The sequence below is a fragment of the Tupaia chinensis genome, unplaced genomic scaffold (assembly GCF_000334495.1).
Source record: "Tupaia chinensis unplaced genomic scaffold, TupChi_1.0 Scaffold000197_1, whole genome shotgun sequence".
NCBI classification, from domain to species: domain Eukaryota; kingdom Metazoa; phylum Chordata; class Mammalia; order Scandentia; family Tupaiidae; genus Tupaia; species Tupaia belangeri.
Window position 1 is genome coordinate 8,111,731 of NW_006159672.1, and position 8,421 is coordinate 8,120,151.

Sequence of the window (8,421 nt, forward strand, 5' to 3'; positions counted from 1 at the left end):
CCCTAGGAAGGATTCATTGGAAGGGGATAAGAATGCATAGAACTCTAGACAGGAGAATGGAGGAAGAGGTGAGGGCATTCCAAAAAGCCCCTCTTCATTACCACAGGCTACAGTTCAGATCTTAAATAGCCACTTTCAGACTGTTTTGAGATAACTTTATGAAGACTTTTGTGCAGAATGGCTTGTTCAGTCCTGGGGGAGCTATCACTTGGAAACATCTTTCTCTGCACAGGGGTCTGACTTGTGTTGCATCTTTCTCAGGACAGGGCCCACAGCCCCTGAGCTGCACACCTATGCTCTCACTTGCATTCTTCACCTAACAAATGAGTGTAGCATTAGTTTCCTGGGCTGCTGGGGGACTCACAATAGGAATTGATTATCTCCCAGGTCTGGAGGCCAGAAATCCAAAATCAAGGTGTCTGTAGGACCATGCTCCCCCCAAAGGCTCTAGGTGAAGATCCATCCTGCCTCTTCCAGTTCTTAGTGGCTGTTTGTGTCAGCTGGCCTGTGGTCACATCACTGCAGCCCCTGCCTCTGTCATCACATGGCCTCTTCTATGTCTCCAGTCAGCCCCTCTCATAGTCATTGGATTCAGGTTCCACCCTAATTCAGAATTTCCTCTCAAGATCATACACTAATTTCACCTGCCAAAACTGCATTTCCAATTCTGAGGTTCCATGTGAATCTTGGGGGCCACTATTCAAACCACCTTGGACCAGCTTAGGGGTGGTCAGCCTGGTTGAAGCTGAGATTTCCAAATAGACAGAAAGTAATACTTCTAGAGTCACCTTCACGAGGAGCATTCATGCTCTCTCTCTCTTTTTTAATTCAATAAATTGTATGTCACTTTTTTTGTCTTATTTGGCTTATACTTAGCAACTTCCAAAGGAGAACTCGGGCCTGTCTTTGCAAGGCTTCTTATTCTATGCTGACATGTGAACAGTTGTTCCTGAACCTTTCTTGGTACACCAATGAGATGAAGCTCTTAGAGCTTATGCCTCTTCTAGAGTGCTAAGCCCCTGAGTCCCTGCCCTTGTCCTAAATGCTAGGGAGAAAGTAGAGAGGACCCAGTGCCCACATCCAAAGTACACTTGTAGACCTGGCAACAGAGCAATGTAAGGAGACTCACATCAAACCTGGAGGAGGAGGCTGCACTGTGTCATTTCAGAGCTCAAGAGTTACTCTGGAGGAAGATGAATAGAAAGGCAGCTTGTGCCCAGGTACCTGGTGAGTACAAAAAGCCAGGTGCATCCAAATGCCATGGCTTCTCAGGGTAGCCATGAAGAGCAAGGAGTTCTCACCAAAAGCTACATGTTGGTCCCTCCAAGGAACTGAAACAATACATGTGAATGTACACATATACATGTATATGGATGTATATACACATATCTGTGTGTATACATGTATGTGCAAAAGGATGTATATACATAGCTTTATGAACATGCACATGCATGTGACTGTATACACATAGCTACATGCATAAACATCTTGTTCCCCAGGCAGGCTGTAAGAATCTGCAGTGTTATGCACTCCCCGAGGACTTCTAATGCCAGGTAGGATAACAGCCAACTTTTGGGTAACTTGCTGCCATCTCGCCTCCTACCTGTTGTCCACATCAGCTCTGGTCAGTCCTGAGCAGCTGAAATAAAAAGACACCTGCCTCTGCCTTTGCAGCTGTTCTTAAGCCCAAGAGTATGCTCTTAGAGACTTCCTGGACTCTGCTTCCAGTGGCCAGCCAGCATCTGCTTGTCCTGCTCATGGGAGGGTTCCACTTGAATCCATACTGCGGCCTGGACACCTGGGCTAACCTGCACCTACATACAGGACAGAGGCATCTGATGGTCCCCTGGATAGTAGAGGGCCAAGATGGCAGTCATATGGAGGAATCTTGTATTACTCTCTGGCCTTCGAGCCCTCAGGTTCACCTTTCCATCATTTGGTGAAACCTGACTCCAGATGCCAGGGACATGAAGGCGTGTGGGAAAAGGCATTGCACCATTAGAGTATTATTCTCAATGCACTTTTCTTATTCTCAGAATAATTAAATTGATAGGGAACAGTAGTGGTGGTTTATTGGCATCTAAGAGTATTTTATTTACTTATTTAGAGAGATTTTTGCTTTAGGATGCATGTACTCACCAGAAAGACTGAGAGAGACAGAAAGTGAGAGATCACCCCCTCCAGACTGAACCATGGTCAACAACATGGGAGTCCAGCAACATAACCATTATGCCATCTGCTGGTCTCAGAAAGAGTATTTTTAAAAGCAGGTAAGGTTTGGGGCCAGCAGGTAGCATAGTAGTTAAGATGCAGGACTCCCACATGGCTGACTATGGTTTAAGTCCTGGACATGGCAGCTTGAAAATCATGCCAGGCACATGTGCATGTGTGCCCAAAATCCCAAGGGGAGAATGGAGAAGGGGTTGCTGCATGGCCCTCTGCATAGCTGGTGATTTCTCACTTTCCCTCTCACTGTCTCTGTCTCTCTCTGTCTGTCTGTCTGTCTCTCTCTCTGGTGAGCACACACACCTTATGGAAAAAAACTTTAAAACAAGTAAGGGTAAATAATTGTATTTTGATTTCATGTGGACCTAGAATTATCATTTTTCACCTTGCCATACCTTCATAGCCTAGCATAGAAAAATGTATACAGAAATGTCAAAGTCTCTAGAACATGATGTAAAATTGGCAAGAATCCATAAAAATGTAAGCAGTAGCTCCTAATATTCCTGACCCTCTACTGAAGGTATACTACTCCATCTCCTATGAAGGAGGACTCATGAACAGGGTAAGTGAGGGGACACCATGAATGTTCTGTTAAGGAAGACAAAGACAAGGATGTACAGGGATGGGACACTGAATGGTCTCACAAAAGAACATGGGACAGGGATGAACAGGGAGGAGACAATGTTCCTGTAAAGGTGGACTCAGCACAGAGATGAACATGGAAGGGACACTGAATGTTCCTGTGAAGGAGGACCTAGGCCAGGGATGAACACGGAGAGGATACTGCAAATGTTATTAAAGAGGATGAAGACAAGGATGAGCAGGGAGGGGACATTGACTGTTCCTATGAAGGAGGACACAGGACAGGGATGTTCAGAAAGGGGACACTGACTATTCCTAAGAAGGATACAAGACATGGATGAATACTGAGGCAATACTGTAAGTATTTCTATGCAGGAGGACAGGGCAGATAGGAGCAGAGGTGATACAGAATCCTGCCTACACCATGGAGATGCTGCCTGATCATCCTTAGCTGTGGCAGTGACACCTATGGCTATCCTATGGCCCCTGCCTGCTGTTACAGTACTGGGGATCAGGACTGCCTGCCAGCTACTCATGACCTTGCACTTGGGTTGGTACATGGGTTGTGATCTCTATGTGCCCATTTTTCAGCAGTGTAGGCAGCAAGTTCATGGTGGCCGGAACATGTCGGGTGTTCAGACCCTCGGAACAGTTGAAAGAGAGCCACACTGAGCTCTTTTCAGCTCCGGACTTGGTTTGGCCTTATGAGTCTCTCAGGTTTTTTTTGCCCTTTATATGGAACTTACCTTCTGAGATTTACATTTGGGATTTGTGTGTGTGTGTGTGTGTGTGTGTGTGTGTGTGTGTGTGTGTAGCATACCTCGTGCTTTATTCCTGCACCAACACTGCCTTTTTAAAAATATGTAATTTGCCAGAGGCTGTGTATACCTGATAGAGACTGAGAGAAAGAGAAGATGAGAAAGTACCTTTTCCCTCTCACTGTCTCTGTCTCTCTCTGTCTGTCTGTCTGTCTCTCTCTCTGGTGAGCACACACACCTTATGGAAAAAAACTTTAAAACAAGTAAGGGTAAATAATTGTATTTTGATTTCATGTGGACCTAGAATTATCATTTTTCACCTTGCCATACCTTCATAGCCTAGCATAGAAAAATGTATACAGAAATGTCAAAGTCTCTAGAACATGATGTAAAATTGGCAAGAATCCATAAAAATGTAAGCAGTAGCTCCTAATATTCCTGACCCTCTACTGAAGGTATACTACTCCATCTCCTATGAAGGAGGACTCATGAACAGGGTAAGTGAGGGGACACCATGAATGTTCTGTTAAGGAAGACAAAGACAAGGATGTACAGGGATGGGACACTGAATGGTCTCACAAAAGAACATGGGACAGGGATGAACAGGGAGGAGACAATGTTCCTGTAAAGGTGGACTCAGCACAGAGATGAACATGGAAGGGACACTGAATGTTCCTGTGAAGGAGGACCTAGGCCAGGGATGAACACGGAGAGGATACTGCAAATGTTATTAAAGAGGATGAAGACAAGGATGAGCAGGGAGGGGACATTGACTGTTCCTATGAAGGAGGACACAGGACAGGGATGTTCAGAAAGGGGACACTGACTATTCCTAAGAAGGATACAAGACATGGATGAATACTGAGGCAATACTGTAAGTATTTCTATGCAGGAGGACAGGGCAGATAGGAGCAGAGGTGATACAGAATCCTGCCTACACCATGGAGATGCTGCCTGATCATCCTTAGCTGTGGCAGTGACACCTATGGCTATCCTATGGCCCCTGCCTGCTGTTACAGTACTGGGGATCAGGACTGCCTGCCAGCTACTCATGACCTTGCACTTGGGTTGGTACATGGGTTGTGATCTCTATGTGCCCATTTTTCAGCAGTGTAGGCAGCAAGTTCATGGTGGCCGGAACATGTCGGGTGTTCAGACCCTCGGAACAGTTGAAAGAGAGCCACACTGAGCTCTTTTCAGCTCCGGACTTGGTTTGGCCTTATGAGTCTCTCAGGTTTTTTTTGCCCTTTATATGGAACTTACCTTCTGAGATTTACATTTGGGATTTGTGTGTGTGTGTGTGTGTGTGTGTGTGTGTGTGTGTGTGTAGCATACCTCGTGCTTTATTCCTGCACCAACACTGCCTTTTTAAAAATATGTAATTTGCCAGAGGCTGTGTATACCTGATAGAGACTGAGAGAAAGAGAAGATGAGAAAGTACCTCCCATGGGAGATGGTTACACCGCAATCCCTTCTCCATTCTTTTTGGGATTTGGGACATGCATGCACACATGCCCGGCATGTTTTTCAAGCCACCAGGTCCAGGACTCAAACCACACAGTCAGCCATGTAGGATCCAGTTGCTTCAACCACCATACCACAACCTGACCTCCAACATTGCCTTTTAACGCATGACTGGTGGGATTGGTCCCTTGATTTAGCTGTTGGAATCATGCTGCCTCAAGCTCAGTTTTATATTGTTGAGTTGAGCAGAATTGAGACCTTGTCCAATATATCCATTATATCCACTTGAGTGCCTCCACATTTTACTGAAACCCATGTAGGTCTGCAGCAACTGCGGGACTCTTGTTTGGGGGGAAAATACCTCTTCCAAGGAATGCTAATCCAGCTGTAGAATTGTGGACAAATGGGATGACTATCTATGAAATTACAATTTCGTATTATTTCCATATGTTGTGAAATCTTACTGTCTTTTATTTTTCTCTTTCAACTGTTTGAAAATTCAAGCAACACGCCTAGTACCAGGCCCTGCAGAAACATGCAGTGGGCAGTGGATGTGCTTGTATGAAGCACAGCATCTGGTGGCCTGTGGTCTGAGGTGCAGTTGTTGGCTGGCACAGCTCACAGAGCTCTTCCATGCGCCTTGATGACGCACTTCACCTCCTCAGGTCCCAAATTCTTACATGCCCTGGCCCTACCTCCAGAGTCCCTTGCCGCCCCAGAGCTACTGTAATGTGAGTTCAGGGCCATAGCAGGGGACCCCTGGCTTGCCAGGAGACCCTGCCTCTCCTCGCCCCTTCTTGTTCTCACTAATGCGGGACTCCCCTGGGTATCAACAGCTACAACCGCTGACAGTCAGTCCTGGGGAATGGCTGCTACTGGTTCCCACAAGTGATTTTCTCTTAAGGCCCAAAATCAACAGACACAGAAATTCTAGGAGAGAGGAAAAAACAAAAATCCATCAGTTCCTTGAGACATTTTTAAACACCACAAGAAACTTGCCTAGATGCCGTTAGTCAGGGTGGGCCTGTTTGGTTTGGTTTGGGGGTTTGTTCAAATGCCCCCTCTGGAGGCAGCTGTGTTAGCCCAAGGAGTCTGATCCCAACCAAAGGGCACACCTCTGAGCAGCACTGGGTCCCTGGTCTCTGGACCCCACTGCCTTATCTGCAAGGAGCCCCCTGGCCTCTCAGCACTGCCAGTTTAACGATTAGCTGTGGGTTTGGGTAAAACTTGAAAGACATGCAAATTATAGTCAGTTATTACATTTGCAACTGATTTCCACATCCACGTAGTATTTCAAGCTCTTGGCACCATCTGAAGACTTGGAACAGCAGCGGATTTGTCGAGGAGGTAATTTTCCCTGATTCTTTTTGAAGATGAAAAGCCACAAGGCAGGTCCTTAGCTCTTCTAAAGGCAAGGGTGGTCTTGAATTTACAAAAGGGCTTCCCAATCAGTCCTGTCTCATCCTTCAGCTTCCTCAACAAGACACAGAGGGGAATGTGGACAGGGCATTGATTCAGATGGTGGGGGTGGGGGCTCCCAGAGGAGCCACAGAGGAGTCACCTGCAAATGCTTAGAATGAAAGAACGTTGTGACAAGTGAGAAGGCCTGGATAAGGTGAGGCTTGCCCTAGTTACATGGCCAGGGAGTTTCAGAGCCAGAGCCAAGGCCTGGGCTTCACCCAGGGCTCCTGGGGCTTCTGTGAGTGTGTACAAGTGGGTCCAAAAGCTGTGGCCACCACACTGCTCTGTTGGGCAGCAGGATTGAGCACAGGTCCCTCTGTGTCTGGGAGGCACCACCCTCCTTCCTGTGTGTTAGTAGGGGCTCAGGTTCTTGGACAAACTTGTCTTTAATCGCACCAGGCCCTTGGCAGGCTGCCCTGCTGGAAAGGGTGGCCAAGGTGCCAGACCTTCTGATCACCTGCCACCTAACAGGTCAGCATCCCTGCCCAAGAACCAGGGGTGTCTAGGGAGAGGTAGCACCTGCCAAAGCCCAGTGGACCAGGCTTGCTCAGTTCCAGTTTAGGAGCAGCACAAGAGGACAGGGGACGTTGCTTGTTTGATTTTTGAAGAGTTTTTTGCTATAGGGTGCATGTGCTTGCCAGAAAGACAGAGAAAACAACAGCAAGAAGTCACCCCCCCAGGGGGGATAGCCATGCCACAATCCCTTCTCCTCCATTCTCCCCTCGGGATCTTTGGCACACACATACACACACCCGGCGTGAGTTTAAGCCACCAGGTCTGAGACTTGAACTGCTGTCGACTACATGGGAGTCCAGCCGTTATGCCAACTGCTGGTCCCAGGGACATGTCTTTGTAAAATGATCCAGCCATCCTAGGTTGCAGGATGCAGGAACCCAGATGCATGATGGGGGAGGCTGACAACTACAGGGTTAGACAGCCTACACTGCGGGTGTCCCTCTGGTGAGAGTGCTGAGTCACATGCATATAAGTCCCTTGGATGAAGTTGTTTGGATTATGGGTTGCATTTTCCAGTAGAAGGCGATTTGGTTACAAATGTGGTAACAGTTGAAGGACCCCATATTGGGGTATTGAGGTCAGGAGCATTGAGTTCCAAACTTCAATTTAGAAATGCATAACATAAGGAATTCAAATGAGAAAGGATCAGAGGGCAAGCTGGGAAAGTTCCCTGTAGGAGGCAATATTTAACCTGGGCCTTGGAGGGGTGGGTCTCAGAAGTTCAGTAACCCTGAGGCCACATGGTGTGGAGTGGGGTGATAGGAATCCTGCAGGATCCTGGGCCTCATTCCCATGATTTAGTCATCAACACTAGTTGTACCACGATGATTAAAGCACTTCATCTCTTAATCAGATGCCTGTATAGTGCTCCCGTCTACCTGGCCCTGGTCTAGGTGCTGTGATGACCCAGAGAAGAGCTGTGTGCTTTTGAAAGATAAAGAAACAAAACACATGTGCCTGTCCCAGGTCCCTCAGCAGCTGGGGTCCTCCTCAGATCCTCTCTCTGCCCATGAGCTCCAGTAGCCCAGGAGGTTGAGGCTGCAGGGCAGAGCTGGGTGTGGGGGAGAAGAAACTGTCCCGGATCAAACCTGGGCTTTGAGGGGAATAAAGCACACACACACACACACATTTACATGTTTATATATATTTTTTTAAGGCAGATATTTGGAGATGCCAGTGATCCATCCAAACCAGCCCATTTATGCTCACATTTCAAGAAAATCAGTGTCCTTTTTGAGGTGTAACTTACACACCACTTTCTTCCCAATTAGCCTTTCCCTTGCAAAATATTACTCTGACATGACTGTGGTTAAGTTGTGGGTAGATGCAGGGCCCAGGGGTCAGTGGCAGCCTTGGGTCCAGCTGCTTAGAGCTAGGTTTGCAGACAGGAAAGCCAGTACAAGTGGGTATAGCA